General features: G+C 32.6%; 1 protein-coding gene and 1 long non-coding RNA gene across 2 annotated transcripts in view; both read left to right on the forward strand.

The window, feature by feature from the left end:
* Positions 1-25,392, forward strand: part of LOC145269110 (uncharacterized) — a 373,031-nt gene that overhangs the window by 64,551 nt on the left and 283,088 nt on the right. The gene's annotated exons all lie outside the window — the stretch shown is intronic.
* Positions 12,193-25,392, forward strand: part of LOC145269108 (uncharacterized) — a 36,086-nt gene continuing 22,886 nt past the window's right edge. Inside the window, exon 1 of the mRNA XM_080124702.1 lies at positions 12,193-12,598. The gene's annotated coding sequence lies outside the window, so the exon portion shown is untranslated. The remainder of the gene's footprint in view (positions 12,599-25,392) is intronic.

Consider the following 25,392-nt stretch of genomic DNA (forward strand, 5'->3'; position numbering starts at 1 on the left):
TGCAAAACTATATTTGAGTTTTAGTTGGGGAAAATCAGTACAAAGGGAAAATTTTTTAAAATTGGAATTTGTCAGGGGGAGGTAGAATGACAGCATTACGAATATGCATGTGTAATGTAATAGTTATTAGTCTATGTTTAAATTTTTTAGCCTTGCAGTAAACATGTCTTTATATCTCAGGCATTAACGTAAAAAGAAAAAGTAAATTGCAAGCTAAACATTTTGGTTTCGATTCTCAGTGATGACACCTGAGTCATTTTGTATTAAAACTTTAAATCATTATATATTAGGTCCTATTTAATATAATAATAAATACAAAATCTGCATTAATTAAAATATATTTAAGCTTATTTTACGACTGAACAATGTCACTAGTGTGTGTGTGTGTGTGTGTATATATATATATATGTATATATATATATATAGCTGTTGGGACTCGCCCATGCACCAGAGATGAACTCTTCTGAATTGTAGAAATAGACCAAGACATATGGTTCTCAGGGTGGCCTGTTTACTTCATACTATGCCATCTGAATGTGCTGCGACCGTTGCTCTTTGTATATTCTGTTTTTATTTCAGTAACCCATGTTTGTGTCTGTGTTTTTCCTTTGTGTCCCTACTGGGCCACAACAACAGATGAGGAATTCAGATTTACAAAGATAGCCCCAACAATTTGAAGGATGAGAATTCGAGAGTTCATACAATAATTTAAATTGAAAATACCCCAATATTCCACAACAAATTTTCGCGTGAAACATGAAAAATGCGTAATGTAAAATTCAAGCAGGGGCAAAATTGGAGACAAGACAGAAGTGAAACGATGATGAATGATGTCACATTTTTCAAATCAGTATCTTTTTTTTTTAATTTAATTTTCACCCCACACAAGGCACAGTGCCACTTTGAAATAGGGGGCTACTATCGGGGACATAAGTTGCAGGAATACTATGTATGGAGTTGAGTAGCAAAATGTCTGTTCACATTACACTTGAACTTCTGCAGTAGGGAAAGCAGAATCCTGGAAGGGAGTTCCAAAGTCTAGCAGTTCTAGGGAAGAAGCTATTAGAGTAGAAGGCTTTCTTACATCTAGGATTTCTACTTTGAGGGGTGGGATTTAGCTGCTTGTCGAGTTTGTCGAGATTACGTCACAAGTGCTTGTAGTTCGTCAGAGCATTCACCATTAAAATACTTGTAGAACAGGCAGAGGAATGCAACATTTCATGGAAATGAGACAACCAAATGATGTAGAAAACGAATGTTACCGGTGTTTCTGCCCGTGTGCGTCACTCATGTCCATTAACCCTGCGTTAGTCATTTGGGTGTTGCAAACAGTTAATTCCATGGGGTGTTTATACACCCCAATACAAAAATGTTTATGGTGTTATTTTGTAAAATATAGTTATCCTGCTGATTCAGGATGCATCTTCAGTCCCTATTGAACACTTGTATCTTGTTGATATTAAAATAAAGTAATCTATTATATAAAAGGCTGTCTGTCTTTCTCCATGTTTTAAAACTGGATTTTTTTATGAGCCGTTCTTTTATGGGTCTTTAGCCGGTTAAAATAGTTTTTAAGGGGTCAAAAAGGGATCAAAATTGCAAAAAGCGTTAAACATTCTGTACATTCATCTTAATCTATTTTTAATCAGTTCATATGCGTGTCATGTTTGTAGTGGTAACGTCACCAGCTTTGAATGCTACAGTTTTGCTTTTGGTTTCAATTGTAGCTGATGGCACCCAAATACTTTTATTTTATTTTTGAAATCACGAATCTATAATAATATATACGAAATATGGACAAATTAAAATATCATATTTAAGCATATTTTACGCCCGGGCAAAGTTATGCGTATCCCCCCGCCCCTAGTACAATAAAATAAATAATAAAACTAAGAAAAAAATTTTAAATCTTAGATATTACATCACATTTACTTAAAAAATACCCACAGGATACACCAGTTTGTGTTTTTTTTATATCTATCGGGGGTGGATAAGCGAAGCAAAAAAAAACCCAGAAAAATGAACGTTACGTGAAAAATGGCTTAAATAACACTGGTTCAATATTTAAATTTAAACATCGAAAAAAAAAGAAGACATCTCACTCCACGATTCGAACCCAAAACGTTTAGATAACGAACCAACTCGCTAACCAACTGAGCTAACACGACGTACATTTAGTCAGTTTTTCAACTATTTAAAGTAAATCAGGTCATGACGTCATACGCCTGCGTAGAACCGGTCGTCATCACGAGAGGACCGTTTTTGTTGACCCCCCCCCTGCCGAAAATTGTCGATTGCGGGGTGAAAAATGAACGTTTTTGGCCAATTTTTCAATATTTTTCGAGCGAAGGATGGAAATTTTTGTTCTGTCTGGCGAAAGTTTTTAGCGGACGCACAAACACACATACATACATCCAAACATACATACATACACACATTTTCGCTTTTATATATAGATTAGTCTTTTGCTCCTGAGTCCATTCTCGTCAAATAAAACATTGAAGAAAACTCGGCGAACGTCTCTGTGTGTATTACTTTCTGCATAATAAAAGAAGCATATATAGCAACCACTAGACGAAACATTAATGATGAAAAGAACTGAAATGCACATAAAAATACACAATGGTATAATAAAAGTGTCGCCTTAAAGAAAGCAACACTATAGCTTTATCTAGTAGAGCTGACATCTATTCAATGTACCCGCCTTCAGCCTCGAGATCACCACTTTGATATTGAACTCATTGAAGTTATGGTTTTCTGTAGTAACAACAACAAAAAAATAATGAATTTATTCTTGCTTTTTCTATGAAAATAAATCATCGTAAATTATAACAATTGAAAAAAATTTAATTTTTACAGGAACATTACGAAAAAAAAAAAAAGCTCCTAAAGTCCATATTAATGAATTCGATATAACTCAAAGAAAATTTAATTTCTCAAACTACCGATATTATCATTGAATTAGGCGTTGTTTATTTTATCTTTTCACACAAACAATTATAATTGCAAAAAATATTTCTACGTTTTTAATTACGGGTTTTGCATAATTTTTATATGTAAGATTTTAACATTTTCCTTGCTCGCATGATTGTGAAACTTTCGGCGTAACATAAATTTTCATATCATTTTGAACAATTATTTTTAAAAAAATTTAAAAACATGAACATAGAAAAGTAATTAAATTTATAAATGGTAAAAATGATACAAATATTCAGGATAGGAATATACAGATGCACGTCTGGGTCAAAAAAAAAGAAAAAGAAAACTAGCACCTCTTATCTACTTTTAATTACATTATGTCATTTTCTTGGCCTTTTTGGTAAAGATCAAAGTGTAGTATCTGTTCTTCAGATGCTGCACTTCCATTTCTTGTTCTCTTTCGGTGGAGGAGAAATCCTTCACGACTGAGACAATTTTTATTTTTGTACCTTTTCTCCACGTTAAAAAACGACCCTGGTGTCTAACTCTGTCCCGTGGGGAGGCATTGTAAATAGGTACATTATGTCATTTTCAGACAGGCTTTCAACTGGCTGAAATTTTGGGCTTCTATATAATCCGTGTCTACAAAACTTCCATTCATTGCAATTTCGCAAAGGGCAGAATCTCCTGCTCTGGGGGCTAATTAAGCTATTTTTTTTTATAAATCAGGTATTTATTTAATTTAATTCAATATCTTAGGACGTTACTTTACTAATTATCTTTGAAACGGACCCAAAAAACTAATATTTATCTTTTTAAAGGATTTTTACAATGAATTTATTTAACTTCAAAATTTAGCTGATGGTTAGCTCACCGTGAAAATATTTTTCATAACCTTTTTATTTTTTCATGTGTACAAATATTTTTTTTACCTTTTGAAAATTAACTTTAGTCTTTAATCTTTCAAATACAATCAAAAAGTAGTCGGAAACCTACAAAGAAATTAAGATAAATCAGCTTTCAAAACTAGGTCCTCCTGTCTTTATTCGTCCGTTTTTTGTTTGTACCTAGTAAACGAGAAAAAAGGGAAAAGACACCAAGGAAACAAAACACCAGGGAAGCAAGACAGGTGCAGATAAGCAAGAAGTCACACACACGCTTTCGCTGGTAAAGGCTGGTAAACACTCCTCTTTGTGACCGCTACTCGACTAACAGAAAGAAATAAGGATTAACTACTTTTCAGAAGCATTCTGTCTTTTTTCCTTCGTCTATTCCAATGCCTTACTTTGTATTATTTTGAAAGCTAACGACGCATAAAAATGAACTTTTTTTGAACATTCAATCTACTTTGTGTTGATGATAAAGTTATTCCAAACCTTAAATGTTTATAGTTTGTCTTGTGCTAAATGGAGTTTCTATTTCATGCTTATTTATGTTGTAATAAATAAAACAAAGCTACAAACTCACGTTTCCCTTATTTTGCCTTTAGTTCACACATGTCGCATTCTATTATATTGTTATATAATGGTGGTCCAAAAAACGGCACTAAAATGAATCATGTTACATTATCTAACATGAACGGCACCCATGTAAACATGCGTATACGTTTCGTGATTGGTTGTGACGTGTCGTAAATGTGTTACTAAATGTCTATTACTGGTTCTTCACTTTCTAAACCCATTGTTATTGTGTTGTGTTGTATGTATTACCAGTTTTATGTTTCATGATCGTCTAATGTTCATATGCGTGCATGTGGATGTTATATGTGTGTATCTTCGACATACCTTTATCTTCTCTGTTTACTGAACCTGGTCCATCTTGATTTCATCTTGTTCTTAGAGGGAGCTGGAACCGTTTGGACGAAAGACATTGACTCCAAGACGATGATTGGTTTGATATTAGATTTTATTTCACTTTCCAGGATTTTGCACAGATGAAAATGTAAAGTGAGTTTCTTTGCTTGTGGTCTTAACGGTCTACATTGAGAGACACGTCACTTCCTCCCAAGAGGGGAAGAGAGACAACCATAAAGCCCAACCGCTTTGCTTCAATTCCAAGTTCCAACTGCCCTGTATCTCCAGCTAACCTGATCATGTGACTCACACGTAGATCCGATCAGCTGACCAGCCCTTCCGGTAAACTTGGCTTTGATCTAGCTTTGTTATATTTTGACAGGTTTTATGAAAACATCATCATATCCATCTCTTTTCTACCTCTCCAGTTACATAGATAGATAGATAGATCGAGATGGACAGATAGCTAGATCGATAGATAGATAAATAACTACAAAGTTAGATAAATAACTAGATCGATATAAGATAATTTATTGTTCTACCTATTTCATAACTATATGAGCATCACCAATTAAACTTTTTTAAAAGTTTGATGGACACTTTATACATTTCATTTATTACGGATTATTATCCTCATCTTTAAGTTGTTTCATGATGTTTCGGCCAACTATTCGTCTGGCCTTTGTCAGGTGGTAACCGTGACGAGATAGGAACTCCGAAACTTCTAACTTCTAATAGTTGTTGTCTCACCATATTTTGGCCAACTAAGCCTCTGGCCGGCTTTGTGTAGAATTGATACTGCTATCTTCAGACAATGCTCAACTGGAACGGTACAGATTCAACATCTCTATCCACTGCGCCACGAACCCTGAAGTGCAGTCAGGGTTGGATATTTCGGTCTTATGAATCCACGTTTATTTATTATCTGATCGTCCATTGTCAGGTCTGTACCGAATAATGTATCATTTAATTAATTGGAATTCATTATTGAGATGAGTAATTTGTATTATTAATTCATTTATTTATTGCGAATTATTATCCTCATCTTTTAGTCGTTGTTTCATGAAGTTTCGGACAACTATTTCTCTGACCTTCATCAGGTGGTTACCGCATCATGAAACAACAACTTAAAAATAAGGATAATTGTACATAATAAATAAAATGTATAATGCAAATTACTTCTCTCAATAATGAATTCCAGTTCATTTGATGGACACTTTATTCATTTTAATGAAATGTAATTATGTTTTTCTGATTTGAATAGTAGTTTATATTACTTGCATTTTTCGGACTATTGTCTTCATCTTTAGTGTTATGTGCACAATGTTTTGGTTGATGTAACCTCCGACCTTCTTCAGGCACATCTTTTTAAACTCTGGAATCTTTTCTGTCAAACTCGGGAATCTGCAGGGTATTTCTAATGGAGATCCTTCATTTAATTCACAGAGGTAGCATGTTCTCGTTCTGTCAACTTTTTTTGAACACTCACATTCAATCTAGTTTTTGTTAATGATAAAAGTTATTCAAACCTTAAATGTTCACAGTTTGTCTTGTGTTAAACTAGCCTGGATACCTGGCATTGCTCAGGTGTTTAAAGGGGTGTGTTAAGCAAAATAAAAAATAAAAAGTGGTTGTAAGTAGGCAGGCTCAGACCCGTACCGCGAAGGAGGAAAAGAATGTGAAAAAAACAGAAGCATGATGTTTTTGCCATTGCCCCCATCGCCCCCATCGCCAAACCGTAAGTGGCGAACGTTATAATTAAGGCTAATCAATTGAAAAGAGGAGATGACTTTCGAAAATATCGTCGAAAAAAGCGACCCCTCCCTGTAGAAAAGTGCCCAGTATAGGATGAAAGAATCAATTGTTTTTAGCCAATTTTTTTATATTTGTCCAAAGAGTCGAGCTCCAAAACGATACTGATCACATAAAAATCTGTCACTTCTGTCGAAAGTTTTAGGCAGACATACATAATACATACATGCATACATACATACATACATACATACATACATACATACATACATTTAAACACACAGGTGAGATTTATATTATAGATGGAGTTTCTATTTCATGCTTTGTAATGCACAAAACAAAGCTATAAATTTATGTTTCCCTTATTTTGTCCTTTAGTTCACACATGTCACTTTTTATTATATGACAAATTTCACTTTTTTAAAAGTTTGATGGACACTTTTACGGACTATTATCCTCATCTTTAAGTTGTTGTTTCATGATATTTTGGCCAACTATTCCTCTGACCTCTGCCAGCTGGTTATTACGACGTGATAGGAACTTCAAATCTCCTAATAGTTGTTGGGTCCTGATGCGAATAACACTCAACATGAGAAGAGTAGTCCAAATAATTTAAATAACACGAATTAGCAGAACTCATGAAAATTCCACAGTATTCGAAAATTTTTAAACACATTATAAATAAAATGAATAAAAATAAAAGAAAATAAATAATAATGAATTTAAAACAATTTTTTTTAGTAAATTTTTTTTTAACTTTTTAAAGCTATAAAAAAGAATTCATTAAAAAAAATTACATTTTTTTTTCAATGAAAAATCAATACACAACACATTTTATTTTTGTTCTCAATAATTTTTTATATAAACAAGAACCCAAGTTTGCCCAGCTGGGTAAACTTGAGTCCTTGTACCGGAAAAATATCCAGTAAACGTTGTTTAGTAAATCGTTATTTTTTTGCATTTTTTTTTTTTTTGCATTTCCATGCACCAAACATGGATATAAATATAACTAAAACATCCGCTGGGTCATAAGCTTCATTTCGGTACCTTATTTGCCTGGGTGGGTTGTCGGTAGGCGTCACACACACGCACGCACGCACGCACGCACGCACGCAGAGTAAATCGAACTTACTAAGAGAGATAATAACTTCCGGTGAATACCGGAAAAATATCCAGTAAATAAAACGTTGTTTAGTAAATCGTTATATTTTTATTTATTTATTTTTTTTTTTTCATTTCCATACACCAAACATGGATATAAATATCACTAAAACATCCGCTGGATCATAAGCTTTATTTCGGTACCTTACTTGCCTGGGTGGATTGCCTGTAGGCTGAGATAAACCGCGTCACACACACACACACACACAGACATTAGGAAAATTTATATTATAAAAGAACAGATGTCAATCCACTTGCACATTTTTTTTTTTTTAATTTTAAAAAGAATCTATAACATTAACATAAAAAATTAGAATAAACTAGCAGAACCCGTGGAAATTCCACGGTAGTTTAAAATTTTAAAACACATCATAAATAAAATGAATAAAACATAAAATAAAACACAAATAACGAAATTTAAAACAATTTTTTAGCAAATTCTCTTTTTAACCTTTTAAAGTTAAAAAGAATTGATTTTAAAAATTTAGATTTTTTTAATGAAAATTCAACACATTGTTTGGTTTTATTTTTATCTGAATAATTTATTTAAATTTTATAAAAAAAAACAGATGTCAATTCACTTGCACATTTTGGGGGGAATTTTAAAAAGAATTTATAATAAAAACAACTTACAGCCTCCTCTCAACATGACTTTTTAAAAAAATAATGAAATAAAATAGCCAGTTATAAACTGTAAACAGACAGCCATGAATTTGCGTTTTGTTTTGCTTTGAAAATTTTTGAAGAGGAAATGATTTTTAATGATTTCTAACTAATAAAGAGCGACTATAAAGGGAGGTGATTCGTTTCTCGTTAATCAATTCATTTATAGTGAGCCGTTTAGACCTGCCAAATTTGCTTTGTCTGGATCAAACACACTGACACAGAACAAGCTGTGTGCAGTAGCACACACGCATCGAGCAGAGCACGCGCAAACATAACATAACTTTGACACGCGTATATTTCCGGTGATCTTTGACATAACCTTCTCTTTACGTCCTTTTTCTCTCTCTCTCTTTTTTGCTTGACATCAAGCCATGCAGTATGCACACAATAAACCACGCGCTTCATAAGCATGCACTCGGAGAGCGACAGCAATAACATGAGGTAGGCTTGTATATTTTTCACATAAATATTGTTACTTGTAAGATGCGTACACATAGAGCACACAATATGAACAATTCAAGACTGTCATGTTTAAGCAATATATCACTCAGTAAAATATGAACTATAACCTCTACTTATGCACACTTCCACAGAGGTCAACGCGTACAAGCCACAAACACACGTCCTTGCATGACTACCCAATTATCACACGGATGTATAAACTTTACTTTGTTTTGTTCTAAATAAATAATGTATTATATATATATATATATATATATATATATATATATATATATATATATATATATATATACTGGTATAATGGTTTTCTTTATTGTTAAGTCGTGAACATGCATTATATAGGCTCGCAACACATTGATAAACTTTCGAAAAGCCTGCGCTACATTATGCAATCCGAAAGGTAGACGCATGAATTCATACAGTCCAAAAGGAGTACAGATCCCTGCTTTAGGAATATCTTCTTCAGCGACGGATATTTGGTTATAAGCACAGACCAAATCGATCTGCGAAAAAATGTTGGAACCAGATTACAAGGAAGAAAAATCATGCAGATGTGAGATCAAATAGCTGTCGGGAACAGTGGCTGTATTGACAGTGCAGTATTCTCTGCAAGGTTTCTAGTCTCCCTCCAATTTCTAGGAGATAACTATTGGGCTATTTGAGGGCTGTATTATCCGAAAGTCTATCATGTGCTGAAATTCTGGGTGGCTGACAGCCAGTTTTTCTCAGCACGAACAGTAAGATTTAGCATGCACGGAAACACCATAAGTTGGTTGGTTGTTTTTGTTTTACGGCACATCAACCCTTTTCAGGTTATTTAATGCTGAATCCAGTAATTTTGAAGAAAAATCTTTTAATAGAATTTTTTTTTTTCAAGTCGGTTTCTATTTAACCCATAGTTGGGACCCTAACAGGTACTACCACTCTGGGTCAGAACCTGGGAGCAATGACAATTAAAGGGTGGCTCCACACCACCCAAAGCCCGCAAGCTGGGCCTCACCATCGGATATAGTTTGTGCAAGCCTTTTCTAGTCTCACACAAAAACACACATTCACATTTCAAGCTATGTCATATACATATGCGCACACAAACATACGTGCCCACGTCCACACATGTACACATATTAACGTTCGCGTACATACATTCAAATTCACGTGTATATACACATGCGCTAACGCACACATATGTACTCACACACACGCACACATGGACGACGTTACTTCCGCTTTCTAAGGAATTATACACATGCGCAAATGATCACCAGAAACGAGTATAAAACAAAGAGACAAGCTGTTTCTAACCCTTTTAGAACCAACTCTCGACCAGAGAGGTTGGGCTAACCAGCCGCCTCCCTTTTGGGAGGCGCACGCTCGCGCGCATCACGCCCACTTACTACTATGTATGGGGCACGAGCTAACAGACCATATGTACACATTTACACTCTTTCTCTATCTATCTACTACTGTTCCCTGAGAACACCTTCACGTAGCTGACTACTAACTGATGTCAACTCTCATATCCTCTTCTTTGTCTACACGCTGGACTATCATTTCTCATTTCCACTCCAACACTCACTTCAATTCCCACGCACGAACAAACGATAGTGACCCGAACTTGAGATGAACACACATTTCCTTTTCTTGCTACAACACCAGTCGTGCAACGAACATTGGTTACATACGCGCGGACATGAACACATGTTATAACTAAAACGTTCATTCTTTCAACAGCAAATAAACAACGTTTATCTTATCCATCAACTGAGTCTTTGTTTCCTTCAATTCCATTCGTTTCATTATTTTCTTGTGGCGAGCTAGGGTAATATATCCTGGTCCGCTACAAGTTTAAGGTCATATCCAGGACCACCATAAGTTGTGATATGGTAGCATGCATGCTGCTTGATATCTTCTGTGTAAGAAAATGGGTGGGTGAGCTTAGGAAAGTGTTTCAATAGATTAGCGAAAACTGTATTTCATGAAGTTGCTGGGCGGATGCTTGGTGTATCAGAGGAAAGCATGCTGCATTGGACAGAAATACAACTTTCATATAATAATTTAGCATAAAATGAGCACCCATTTTATGGCCAGCTGCTTTTTTTTGTTGTTGTTTTTTTTTTTGTTTTTTTTTTTGATCGGGGGGAAAACTTTCTTTCCACCCTTGGAAAATCCTTTAAAATTACCATTAACGTTTAAAATTCCAGGAACAATAGTTTCCAAGATATGAAGAAATGCACCCGCTTTATGGCAACCTTTTTTTTTTAGGGGTGGGGGGGGGAATATGTTTTTCGTTCTTTTTTTTTTTTTTTTGGAGGAGGCATTCAGTTATAGAAATTGTATAGTTTTTAACAGATGCTTCAGCAGTTTAACGTAAGTAACGTTCGCCACAACACCCCCTCGTCCTCCCCCACAAATGTAAACAGAATTTTTGTGAAATAATTAAATGGTTCTTCTGCTCGGTTAATGTCAGCACGTTACTTACGGAAAAACGATTAATTAAACTGCAGAAGTGCCTGTTAAAAACTATCTATATACCCCCTCCAAAAAAAAACGAACGAAAAACATAAACCGGAAGCCTCCCTCCAAGAAAAAGGTGGCCATAAAGTGTGCGCATTTCTTTATATCTTGAAAACTACTTGTTTCCTGGAATTTTAAAGTGGAAAGAACCCCCACCCACGCCACCCTAAAACGTGGCCATAAAGTGGGTGCTCATTTTACGTTAAATTATTATTGAAAAGTGATCCCCTACTTTTTGAAACTAACATTGCTTCAATGCTTCATATCTTGGAAACTACTCGTTTACCGTAATTTTAAACGTTATTTTCGTTTTCAGCGCCCCCGAAAACCTTCAAAAATATAAATTTAAAAGGATTTTTCAAGGGTGGGAAGATTCTTCATATTTACCTTTTTTTTTCGGGGACACCAAGTCGTCTCTATCACCGTTTAGAAAACAAGGAAAGTAATGCAATAATGAAATGTTTCGAGAAATACGCCGGAATGCCATTATTTATTTTTAACAAAAATAGGAAGTCGTTAGTTAATATCAGGAACCAATTTTAACATAACACCGTTTACTGCGGACTTATAATCTGTTTTGCCGACGATAAGTGTTTACAACAGGAGAGAGAGAGAGAGAGAGAGAGAGAGAGAGAGAGAGAGAGAGAGAGAAATCTGCCATAATTATTGGGGGGGGGGGGTTCTTTTACTAACAAATATTTTTTTCATTGTATGCATTTAATTAGTTTTGTCTATAAAGTTTTTATCCCCCACTCCTCACGTATATAAATTATCATTTCGGTTTTTTAGCTAGGATTTTCATGGAGTGAATACTGACTTTGGTATTATGCTGAAAGTCTAGTTCTTATTTACTTGCCCCCCCACAAAGTCGATTTTTAATGTGTAGGACGGGGGGGGGGGAGGCTGAATCCCCCCCCCAAAAAAAAACGGGCACTCTAGATAGTAACAAAAATTGTCTCAGTCATGAAGGATTTCTCGTCCACTGATCGAGGACAGAAAAGATGAAGTGTAGCAATCAGAACAGATACTACACTTTGCTCCGGAATCTAATTAAGTTAATAATGTGTCAGATAGATCTGCATTACCCCCTAGCCCTTCTTTCCGGCCATGTGTCATATTTTGTGTGTATATATATATATATATTATATATATATGTGAATAGAGAAAGAGACGCAATAGAAAGCCTCGTTTTGGTTAATAACGCATGCGCATTCGAATCAAATATGACCTTGTTGACGCCATTGACGACAAAACCAACTTTTTAAAACTAAAAAGCTTGTTTCTTCCGCAAGCAAAGCGAAAAAAAAAAAAAAAAAAAAAATTCCGTAAAAGTAAGTATAATTGAAATAGTTTACCCCCCTTTTTTTTAAAATGTTTTTTTTTTTATTTAACTTTCTACAGATTTATTTTCTATTCAAGAAAGGAAAGGTATTCGTGTTTGTATTATAATTCGCAAACGTGCTCAATATATATATTATTACCGTGACATCGGCTGACATATATATCGAGTGGATTTCTAACAGTATTTTGTATACTCTTTTAATTTTTACTTATTTTCCCAAACTTAACGTATTTAACAGTCAGCTCGCCGCCATTTGTTTTTCACATATATCTATAAACGCTGTTCGAACTGCGTTTAACGTTTGAAAGAGAATAAAATCACTAAAAACTTTTCCAGAAAGGTAAAAGAGTAACTTATCTTGCCTTTGATAACATTTATTGGAGCTTTTAATCGAAAAACTGAATTTCACATATAAACAATAGTATCTACGTTTTCCTCGTGTTTTTAAGATGATTATAAAAAAATACGAAAATGGATTAGATAATTATTTATCAAAGGTGTTAGTGCAGAGAGTGATCCGCGCTATTTTTTAAATCGTATTTCCAAGTTTAATTAAAGTTTTATGATATTTTTTTTATTCAATTGTAAGGTTGAAGTATAGAATAGGTACAAAACACCCTCCATTTATCGACTACAAAATTTCGTCCCAATAGTGTAGAAGCGGCGAAGAAGCGCTCATTTATTTATTTATTTTATTTTTCGACCACGTTTTCATACGTCTGCGAGTTGTAATACAAACCCAGGCATTCTTTAGAGGGAAAATGCCGTTAATTGAAATGAAGTTAAAAAAAAAAAAAAAACTTTTAGAATCTGTTAAAAATGAACTTAATCTTTTCATTTTAAATGAATTCTGCAAAAAATAGGGTGTTAATGCACTTACTGATCCACGCTATTTTTTTAAATCGTATTTCCAAGTTTAATTAAAGTTTTATGATATGTTTTTTTTTATTCAATTGTAAGGTTAAAGTACAGAATAGGTACAAAACACCCTCGCCTCCCCATGTTAAGAATGGCTTTTTAAATAATAACGTTATTATTTCAGCACGGATCAATAAGTGCACTAGTACCGAAAATAGAATAACTTTATTTTCGTACTTAAAACTTCATTTAATTTCAAGTAAATACTAGAAAAGCAAATGAGTCGCATAAAGAAAGGAAAATGTTTTTTTGGGGGGGAGGGAAATTACGATTAGATAAACACTATGAACGTACAAAATGAATAACTGATGTTAAGGGTAGTGCTTACGTTGGGTGAGTCCACCCGTCAGGGGATAAAGGAACCAACAGGAGTGAAGCATAGCAAATGGTACTATGGTCAAGTATAGGCACCGCCAAAAATGGCCGCAAAATCAAGTTGTTGTTGTTTTTTAAAACTAAATCACATTTATTAAAATCCATTTTTTCTGAGTAACCTTTTTTTTTTCCAGAAAGATAACACCCTGAATTTTATCATATAGAAAACAGAATAATGTAAAACTTTTTCTACTATTTTCAATTAAATTTTAAATGTTAAATTTTCCCAAAAAGTTAACAATTGATATTTTTTGTCTTGCACAAAAAAAGTACATAAATATTTTTTAAAAAAGGTTTTTGAAATAATTCATTTATTTATTTGTTGTCTAAGATTTATGATGATTTTCTATGAGAATATGCAAAAATATTATAATATAAGTACCTGGATTTCAAATAATTCTACTTATTCATATAGGCACCCAGTTACTTCGCGTCGATCTAGAGTCTAGATCGGCACTTTATATTTGTATTCGATAAAAAGCAAACTATGGAAGACCAAACAGGCCAAAAAAACTTATTTTTCAGTAATGAAAATTTCAATGTATTATTAATGCTGAGGCTGGCCAGTACCAGATGGGTAACCATTTGTATGAGTTTGGTTTTTAATGTGTATGTGTGTGGGGGCCAGGCTCCCCAAAATGGGGGAGGGGCAATTTAAAGCAGAATAAAAAAAAAATATTTCAGTGCGTTTGGTCCACTGTATTCGAAAGGCGGCAAATGTTTTCAAACGTGATCGAAAAAATGATACTATTTTTAACACAAAGGGCACAATATTTATCGAATTTTTTTTTTGTATCAATTCTCCAAAGCATGCCCTGTTTAATAATGGTCATGCATTATTCGGCTCGCTAAAAAAAAATTGTTAATTTATTTATCAAAGATTTTAAAATGGCTTTTTTCGTATAAATATTAAAAACATTTTTTTTTCGTTTTGCTTAACTTAAATTAATTATTTTACTTAACATATTCACCGAATTTCACACTTCAAAACTCAAAAGCGGGATAATTAAACACAATCGAAGTTCTGATATTCAGACGTCAAAATAAGGTATGCAAACAATTTAAAATAAATGTTTTTTTAATCTATATTTGTGTCCCTTACAACAACACAATATGTTGTGTTCAGTTTCAGATGATTATTTTAAGCATATTTGTACCATCTCAAAACAAGGGGGGTTTTGTAAGTAAAAAAAAAAAATATATATATATATATATATATATAAATATCGTTTATGAAAAATAAGTACACTGTTATAAAGTTCATTCTTCTCTTAATAATCGCTGAAAATTTCGTATTGATCGGATAATTACCTGATTTTTGGTAGATTTTTAAAAAGACGGTCCGTCAAAAAGTACTTACCTGCCCCCCCCCCCCCCCCCCCAGTTTTGGCAGTGCCTAGTCAAGTAGGTTGGAAGTGGTTTAAAACCTATAAAAGAGGTCCTTCCATTCCCTCCCGGGGTCGAATTTCAGTTATCGTGGCGACTAGACCAGGCTGTTTGACTTGCTCTAGCAAACATTTGTCATACTGTTGTTACTAGACCCGGTTGAAGGGTCGCTAAAAGAGTATTTCTTTTTTGCAACCATGACGTTTGCTAGCTCGCATTGGAGTGTCGCTCTTTGGCCCATTCATAAACATTTTGAACCCCTCCCTTTACTTAAAAATTCACCAAAAATCAGGAAATTAACAAATTTTAATGAAATTTTCAGCATTTATCTAATAATGATCACAGAATATAATGAACGCATTATTTTTATTTGAATCTTAGTGGAAATATAACATTTTGTTTAAATAAAAAACACCATTACTAAAGTTATTGCTTTCAGTAGAAAAAAATAAAAATGAATTAATTTGATATAAGTCAAAGAAAAATTTGATTTCTCGAACTAACAATATTATCATTGAATTAAGCATTGTTTATCTAATATTTTTAGATGAAAAATTATAATTGCAAAAATATATCCTTTTTTTTAATTAAATTTTTAGTATAATTTTTATATGTTAAATTCTAATATTTTCCTTGCATGAATGAATATGTAATCTTCAGCATAGCATAATTTTTATATAATTTGAAAAAAAAAATTTTGCAAAATTTAAAAACAGGAATACAGAAAAATAATTAAATTAAAAAATGGTAAAAATTATACAAACGTTCATGATAAGAATGTACGGACACACAGCTGGGGGTGGGGAGAGATACCCTTTTTTTTACTTTTTGGCCTTACATAGAATTCGTGTTAGATGAGTTTTGAGTGTACAAAGCCAAAATTTCTTGTTTATGAGGGCAAATTAAACTATTGTTTTTTGACCAATATTCTTTTTTTTTTTATTTAATTCAATATCTTAGGACTTTACTAATTATTTTTTAAATAGTCCCAGAAAACTAATTGTATTACAATATTAATATGCATGGTATCATAATTATTACTATTATTGTCATTATTAATCATTATAATTATTTTATGTTAATTTTTCTTATCATTAAAATTATGTTACATTAATATTGGTGAACGTGTATCTGGCTTTGCATTTTCTTAGTATGTTGTTAAAGGGCATCCTGACTATAATGAACAATAATGGTGATAAGGAATCACCTTGGAAGATACCTCTTTGTATTTGAATCTCAGTTATGTATTGTCCATCAGCTGTCCGTTCAAGTCTCCATGTTTTCATTGCATTATCATTATTATTATTATTATTAGGTTGGTGCAAAAATAATGCGGCTTTTGACGATCAACTTCAAAAGATCATAATTCTTTTCATAATAAACTTTATTAATCAAAATAAGAACCATTAAAATCAACACATTTTTGTCAATGAGAAACAAGTTTATTTATCCTATTAGCTTAGAAATCCGGAGTTCTGAAAGCGATGAAGTCATTGAAGGCTAATTTGGCATCATGAAGCTGTCGAGATACTTGAAAAGGTGATAATCGGTGGGCAAGAGGTCCAGTGAATATGGCGGATGTGGCAGAGTCTTGTAGACCAATTCATTCAGCTTCTGCAGGGTCAATTGAGCAACATGCAGGTGAGCATTGTCATGGAGGTGAATTGGTCCCTTCATATTGACCAATCTCGGCATATACGTTGGAGCGTCTGGTGCATTTCGTTGATTTGTTGGCAGTACTTCTCCACCGTAATCGTTTTGCCCGGATTCAAGAAGCTATGATGGATGAGACTGGTCACAGACCACCAAAGAGTCACTATAACCTTCTTTTGGTGCAATTTTGGCTCCAGGAGTGTTGAGGAGCATCCAACATGCGACCACTGCGCTGAACGTCGCCGGTTGTTGTAGAGGATCCACTCCTCATCCCACGTCAAAATCCGCTCAAGAAATGGGTCGTTTTTGTTGCGCAGAAGGAGCGTAGAAGACTTCTCAAACTGACGACTTTTTTGATTATCATTCAGTTCATGCAGCACCTATTTATCCAACTTTTCTGACTTCCCTATTTGCTCTAAATGGCGAACGACTGTTGAGTAGTTGACTTTGAGTTCAACAGCTACTTCTTGTGTGGTTTTCCAAAGATTGGATTCAATTAAGGCTTTTAAATGTTCGTTATCAACCACAGTAGGCTGTGACCATCGTCATCTTTGGGGCTCTCATCACCATTGCGAAATTTCTTGAACCACCGTTATGCCAGATGTTCGTTAATGGTTCCCAGGCCAAATGCATCATTGACATCATGAGCTGTCTCGGCAGCTATTCAGCCTAGTTTGAACTAGAACAAGAAAATTATGTGGATTTGAATTTTGTCCATGTTGTTGAAAAGCCTGCAAAAAAAAAAAAAATGAAGAGATTGGGAACGGTAACAAATAACATGATTCTATAGAGTGAAAAACGTGCTTCAGGATGATATATAACATGGCTATGTATATCAATGAATTAATTCAGAAATCATATATAAAAGCAACATATGTGAGAAAACAATATTGTTTTTGCATCAACCTAATATTTATATTGTTTTTGCATCAACCTAATATCTATATTGTTTTTGCATCAACCTAATATTTATATTGTTTTTGCATCAACTTGATATTTATATTGTTTTTGCATCAACTTGATATTTATATTGTTTTTGCATCAACCTGATATTTATATTGTTTTTGCATCAACCTGATATTTATATTGTTTTTGCATCAACCTAATATTTATATTGTTTTTGCATCAACCTAATATTTATATAGTTTTTGCATCAACCTAATATCTATATTGTTTTTGCATCAACCTAATATCTATATTGTTTTTGCATCAACCTAATATCTATATTGTTTTTGCATCAACCTGATATTTATATTGTTTTTGCATCAACCTAATATTTATATTGTTTTTGCATCAACCTAATATCTATATAGTTTTTGCATCAACCTAATATCTATATTGTTTTTGCATCAACCTAATATCTATATAGTTGTTGCATCAACCTAATATCTATATTGTTTTTGCATCAACCTAATATTTATATTGTTTTTGCATCAACCTGATATTTATATTGTTTTTGCATCAACCTGATATTTATATTGTTTTTGCATCAACCTGATATCTATATTGTTTTTGCATCAACCTGATATTTATATTGTTTTTGCATCAACCTGATATTTATATTGTTTTTGCATCAACCTGATATTTATATTGTTTTTGCATCTACCTGATATCTATATTGTTTTTGCATCAACCTAATATTTATATTGTTTTTGCATCAACCTAATATTTATATTGTTTTTGCATCAACCTAATATTTATATTGTTTTTGCATCAACCTAATATCTATATTGTTTTTGCATCAACCTGATATTTATATTGTTTTTGCATCAACCTGATATTTATATTGTTTTTGCATCAACCTAATATTTATATTGTTTTTGCATCAACCTAATATCTATATTGTTTTTGCATCAACCTAATATCTATATTGTTTTTGCATCAACCTAATATCTATATTGTTTTTGCATCAACCTAATATCTATATTGTTTTTGCATCAACCTAATATCTATATTGTTTTTGCATCAACCTTTTTTGGAGGGGTTAAGATTTTTTATGCAAACTGTGATTAAATTTTGCGAAGGCTGCTGCAAGGAAGGTGGGCTCCCTCTATCATGCTAGAAAACTGCTTACATTTGAGAGTATTCTCTACCTCTACAAGGCCACCATTCGCCCATGCATGGAGTATTGTTGCTACATATGGGCTGGTGCATCTGCAACTAGCCTCTCCCTCTTGAATAGGTTCCAAAAAAGGGTTTCCAATCTAATATATCCAACTTTGTCAACTAGGCTCCAGCCCCTGCCCCATTACCGCAATATTGCATCCCTGTGCCTCTTTTACAAGTATTTTAATGGAATGTGCTCTAATGAACTCATTGCACTGGTGCCCACTCGATGTAAATATCCCCGACAAACTCACTTAGCAGCAAAATCACACCCTTTCACTGTTGAGAGTCCTAAATACCAGAAAGCTTTCTACTCTAAGAGCTTCTTTTCTCGAACAGCTAGACTTTTCCCTAACTGTACTGATATGAAGAAACTTAAATGTAACATAAACCAACATCTTAATCTTTCTTAGGCATGGTCCCAATTAGTAGCTTCTTAAGTCCAAGTGGCGATATGCCTTGTTTGGAGTGAAGGTGAGAAAAAAAAATTGTGTTGTCTGATTTTATTTTTTATTTTTTGTACTCATGTAGAATTATTGTATTGTTGGGGTCTTTGCATACGTGTGTCTTGTATGCATGTGTGCGTGTCTCTCTCTCTCTCTCTCTCTCTCTCTCTCTCTCTCTCTCTAAATACATTGTATAGATAATCTGAAGCATATATGTTATGTACTCGTGTGTATATAAAGTGTTCATCTGGATAACGGGTAATATACCTAGGGAAGTCATTGTATATACATATTCAATTACACAGTTCACAAACAGGACAATACATTTTAGATACAGTTCTTTAGCAACGAGACAAATAAGCATCCTTTTTCCACTTGCCAAAATAAAAACAAGGTAGACATACAGACATATCTTCTTGTATAGTTCTTTCCCAGCAGTTTTTGTCAAGAACTCCTATAATATAAGATAAATATAATAATATAAAACACTTACGCCCAAAGTAAACCCATAACAGCTAGTTATGATTACATTTATTTATTCATTTGTATGGATAGTCCTTTTTCTACATTTTTTCTGGTGTGTCCACTGAAATGCTTCTATGGACTTCCCTCGTTCATTCTCTCCAACTGGTTAGCTCGGACTCCTCAGACCAACTACATGTATTTCCATCATTAAAGCAAACCAACTTATGTGTCTTTCATAACTAACTAAATTACGTATCGTTCACAACTAACCAAGTTCCGTGTTGTTCACAACTAACCAAATTATGTGACATTCGCAACTAGCCGAATTCCAAGTCGTTTGCAACTAGCCAAGTTCCGTGTCGTTTACAACTAGCCAAGTTCCGTGTCGTTTGCAACTAGCCAAGTTCCGTGTCGTTTGCAACTAGCCAAGTTCCGTGTCGTTTGCAACTAGCCAAGTTCCGTGTCGTTTTCAACTAGCCAAGTTCCGTGTCGTTTTCAACTAGCCAAGTTCCGTGTCGTTTTCAACTAGCCAAGTTCCGTGTCGTTTGCAACTAGCCAAGTTCCGTGTCGTTTGCAACTAGCCAAGTTCTGTGTCGTTTGCAACTAGCCAAGTTCCGTGTCGTTTGCAACTAGCCAAGTTCCGTGTCGTTTGCAACTAGCCAAGTTCCGTGTCGTTTGCAACTAGCCAAGTTCCGTGTCGTTTGCAACTAGCCAAGTTCCGTGTCGTTTGCAACTAGCCAAGTTCCGTGTCGTTTGCAACTAGCCAAGTTCCGTGTCGTTTGCAACTAGCCAAGTTCCAATCTATCAGGCTGACAAGAAAGTTCTTTCAATTTTTAACTTTTAAATTCAAATGAATATATCTCAGTTAAAACCAAAATATATTGATTGAAATAAGTGCTGTCAGAATCAACACACTTTTGCCAAGACAAAACAAATGCATTTATGCCAGTAATGTCAAAATTTTGCATTCTGGTGGCGATGAAGTCATAGAAGCCATTTTTTATATCGCTTAGGTTTTTGAAGCATTTCTCATGCAGAAAATTGTCGAGATGCTTGAAAAAATGATAATCTGTAAGTAAGAGGTCTGGAGAGTATGGTGGATGGGGCAGTTCGCTAATGCTGGGTGCTGCTGCCAAAGTTTCTGATATATTTCATCCATTTGTTGACAATTCTTTGCCGTAATGGTTTAACCTGCATTCAAAAAACTAATTGATGAGACTAGTCGCAGACTACCAAACATGATCTTTTGGTGCAACTCTGGCTTTGGGAAGTGTGATGGAGCTTTGTCGGCATCTAACCACTGAGCTGAGTGTTGCCAATTGTTGTAAAGAACCCACTTTTCATCGCAAGTCACAATCCCATCGAGAAACGGGTCATTCTTGTTATATAAAAGAAGATGACACCACATAATGGCATTTCTTTTGGTTGTCGTTCAATCGTTAGGCACCCATTCATCATTATTTTTTGTCTTTCCAATCTCTCTCAAGTGGTTGGATATCATCATATAGGTTACATCTAATTCAGAAGCATTGCCGCCACAAAATTTCTTAAACCACCATTGTCCTGTGTGTGTTCAGTAGTGGTTCTTGGACCAAAGGTGTCATTGATATCGCGAGCTGTTTCAGCAGCTTTTCAGCCTAGCTTGAATTGAAATAGGAAAATTGTACAAATTTGCTTTTTTCCCATCTTGTATTCAGCATTCTGAAAAGAAGACATAATTGTTGTAAAACGATTGTAATTTAAACGATTAGATAGAAAAACGCTCTTTAAAATGATATATAAAGTAAAGGTATTATAATGAAAACTTATTTGAAAATGCGTCATTTGGAATCAAAATTTAAAATTCCATAAGAACTTTCTTCTCAATCTAATACTTTAAAATAATATATAAAGTAAAGGTATTATAACGAAAACTTATTTGAAAATGCGTCATTTGGAATCAAAATTTAAAATTCCACAAGAACTTTCTTCTCAATCTAATACTTTAAAATTTCATAAGAACTTTCTTCTCAATCTAATACTTTAAAATTCCATAAGAACTTTCTTCTCAATCTAATACTTTAAAATTTCACAAGAACTTTCTTCTCAATCTAATACTTTAAAATTCCATAAGAACTTTCTTCTCAATCTAATACTTTAAAATTCCACAAGAACTTTCTTCTCAATCTAATACTTAAAAATTCCATAAGAACTTTCTTCTCAATCTAATACTTTAAAATTCCACAAGAACTTTCTTCTCAATCTAATACTTTAAAATTCCACAAGAACTTTCTTCTCAATCTAATACTTTAAAATTCCACAAGAACTTTCTTCTCAATCTAATACTTTAAAATTCCACAAGAACTTTCTTCTCAATCTAATACTTTAAAATTCCATAAGAACTTTCTTCTCAATCTAATACTTTAAAATTCCATAAGAACTTTCTTCTCAATCTAATACTTTAAAATTCCATAAGAACTTTCTTCTCAATCTAATACTTTAAAATTCCACAAGAACTTTCTTCTCAATCTAATACTTTAAAATTCCACAAAAACTTTCTTCTCAATCTAATACTTTAAAATTCCACAAGAACTTTCTTCTCAATCTAATACTTTAAAATTCCACAAGAACTTTCTTCTCAATCTAATACTTTAAAATTCCATAAGAACTTTCTTCTCAATCTAATACTTTAAAATTCCACAAGAACTTTCTTCTCAATCTAATACTTTAAAATTCCATAAGAACTTTCTTCTCAATCTAATACTTTAAAATTCCACAAGAACTTTCTTCTCAATCTAATACTTTAAAATTCCATAAGAACTTTCTTCTCAATCTAATACTTTAAAATTCCACAAGAACTTTCTTCTCAATCTAATACTTTAAAATTCCACAAGAACTTTCTTCTCAATCTAATACTTTAAAATTCCACAAGAACTTTCTTCTCAATCTAATACTTTAAAATTCCATAAGAACTTTCTTCTCAATCTAATACTTTAAAATTCCACAAGAACTTTCTTCTCAATCTAATACTTTAAAATTCCACAAGAACTTTCTTCTCAATCTAATACTTTAAAATTCTACAAGAACTTTCTTCTCAATCTAATACTTTAAAATTCCACAAGAACTTTCTTCTCAATCTAATACTTTAAAATTCCACAAGAACTTTCTTCTCAATCTAATACTTTAAAATTCCATAAGAACTTTCTTCTCAATCTAATACTTTAAAATTCCACAAGAACTTTCTTCTCAATCTAATACTTTAAAATTCCACAAGAACTTTCTTCTCAATCTAATACTTAAAAATTCCATAAGAACTTTCTTCTCAATCTAATACTTTAAAATTCCATAAGAACTTTCTTCTCAATCTAATACTTTAAAATTCCATAAGAACTTTCTTCTCAATCTAATACTTTAAAATTCCATAAGAACTTTCTTCTCAATCTAATACTTTAAAATTCCATAAGAACTTTCTTCTCAATCTAATACTTTAAAATAATATATAAAGTAAAGGTATTATAATGAAAACTTATTTGAAAATGCGTCATTTGAAATCAAAATTTAAAATTCCACAAGAACTTTCTTCTCAATCTAATACTTTAAAATTCCACAAGAACTTACTTCTCAATCTAATACTTTAAAATTCCACAAGAACTTTCTTCTCAATCTAATACTTTAAAATTCCACAAGAACTTTCTTCTCAATCTAATACTTTAAAATTCCATAAGAACTTTCTTCTCAATCTAATACTTTAAAATTCCACAAGAACTTTCTTCTCAATCTAATACTTTAAAATTCCACAAGAACTTTCTTCTCAATCTAATACTTTAAAATTCCATAAGAACTTTCTTCTCAATCTAATACTGTAAAATTCCATAAGAACTTTCTTCTCAATCTAATACTTTAAAATTCCATAAGAACTTTCTTCTCAATCTAATACTTTAAAATAATATATAAAGTAAAGGTATTATAATGAAAACTTATTTGAAAATGCGTCATTTGAAATCAAAATTTAAAATTCCACAAGAACTTTCTTCTCAATCTAATACTTTAAAATTCCACAAGAACTTTCTTCTCAATCTAATACTTTAAAATTCCATAAGAACTTTCTTCTCAATCTAATACTTTAAAATTCCACAAGAACTTTCTTCTCAATCTAATACTTTAAAATTCCATAAGAACTTTCTTCTCAATCTAATACTTTAAAATTCCATAAGAACTTTCTTCTCAATCTAATACTTTAAAATTCCACAAGAACTTTCTTCTCAATCTAATACTTTAAAATAATATATAAAGTAAAGGTATTATAATGAAAACTTATTTGAAAATGCGTCATTTGAAATCAAAATTTAAAATTCCACAAGAACTTTCTTCTCAATCTAATACTTTAAAATTCCATAAGAACTTTCTTCTCAATCTAATACTTTAAAATTCCACAAGAACTTTCTTCTCAATCTAATACTTTAAAATTCCACAAGAACTTTCTTCTCAATCTAATACTTTAAAATTCCACAAGAACTTTCTTCTCAATCTAATACTTTAAAATTCCACAAGAACTTTCTTCTCAATTGAATACTTTAAAATTCCATAAGAACTTTCTTCTCAATCTAATACTTTAAAATTCCATAAGAACTTTCTTCTCAATCTAATACTTTAAAATTCCACAAGAACTTTCTTCTCAATCTAATACTTTAAAATTCCATAAGAACTTTCTTCTCAATCTAATACTTTAAAATTCCACAAGAACTTTCTTCTAAATCTAATACTTTAAAATTCCATTAGAACTTTCTTCTCAATCTAATACTTTAAAATTCCATAAGAACTTTCTTCTCAATCTAATACTTTAAAATTCCACAAGAACTTTCTTCTCAATCTAATACTTTAAAATTCCATAAGAACTTTCTTCTCAATCTAATACTTTAAAATTCCACAAGAACTTTCTTCTCAATCTAATACTTTAAAATTCCATAAGAACTTTCTTCTCAATCTAATACTTTAAAATTCCATAAGAACTTTCTTCTCAATCTAATACTTTAAAATTCCACAAGAACTTTCTTCTCAATCTAATACTTTAAAATTCCATAAGAACTTTCTTCTCAATCTAATACTTTAAAATTCCATAAGAACTTTCTTCTCAATCTAATACTTTAAAATTCCATAAGAACTTTCTTCTCAATCTAATACTTTAAAATTCCATAAGAACTTTCTTCTCAATCTAATACTTTAAAATAATATATAAAGTAAAGGTATTATAATGAAAACTTATTTGAAAATGCGTCATTTGAAATCAAAATTTAAAATTCCACAAGAACTTTCTTCTCAATCTAATACTTTAAAATTCCACAAGAACTTTCTTCTCAATCTAATACTTTAAAATTCCATAAGAACTTTCTTCTCAATCCAATACTTTAAAATTCCATAAGAACTTTCTTCTCAATCTAATACTGTAAAATTCCAT

Source organism: Euprymna scolopes, chromosome 45 (assembly GCF_053919585.1).
Source record: "Euprymna scolopes isolate OS-2025 chromosome 45, ASM5391958v1, whole genome shotgun sequence".
In the NCBI taxonomy this organism is placed as follows: Eukaryota; Metazoa; Mollusca; class Cephalopoda; order Sepiida; family Sepiolidae; genus Euprymna; species Euprymna scolopes.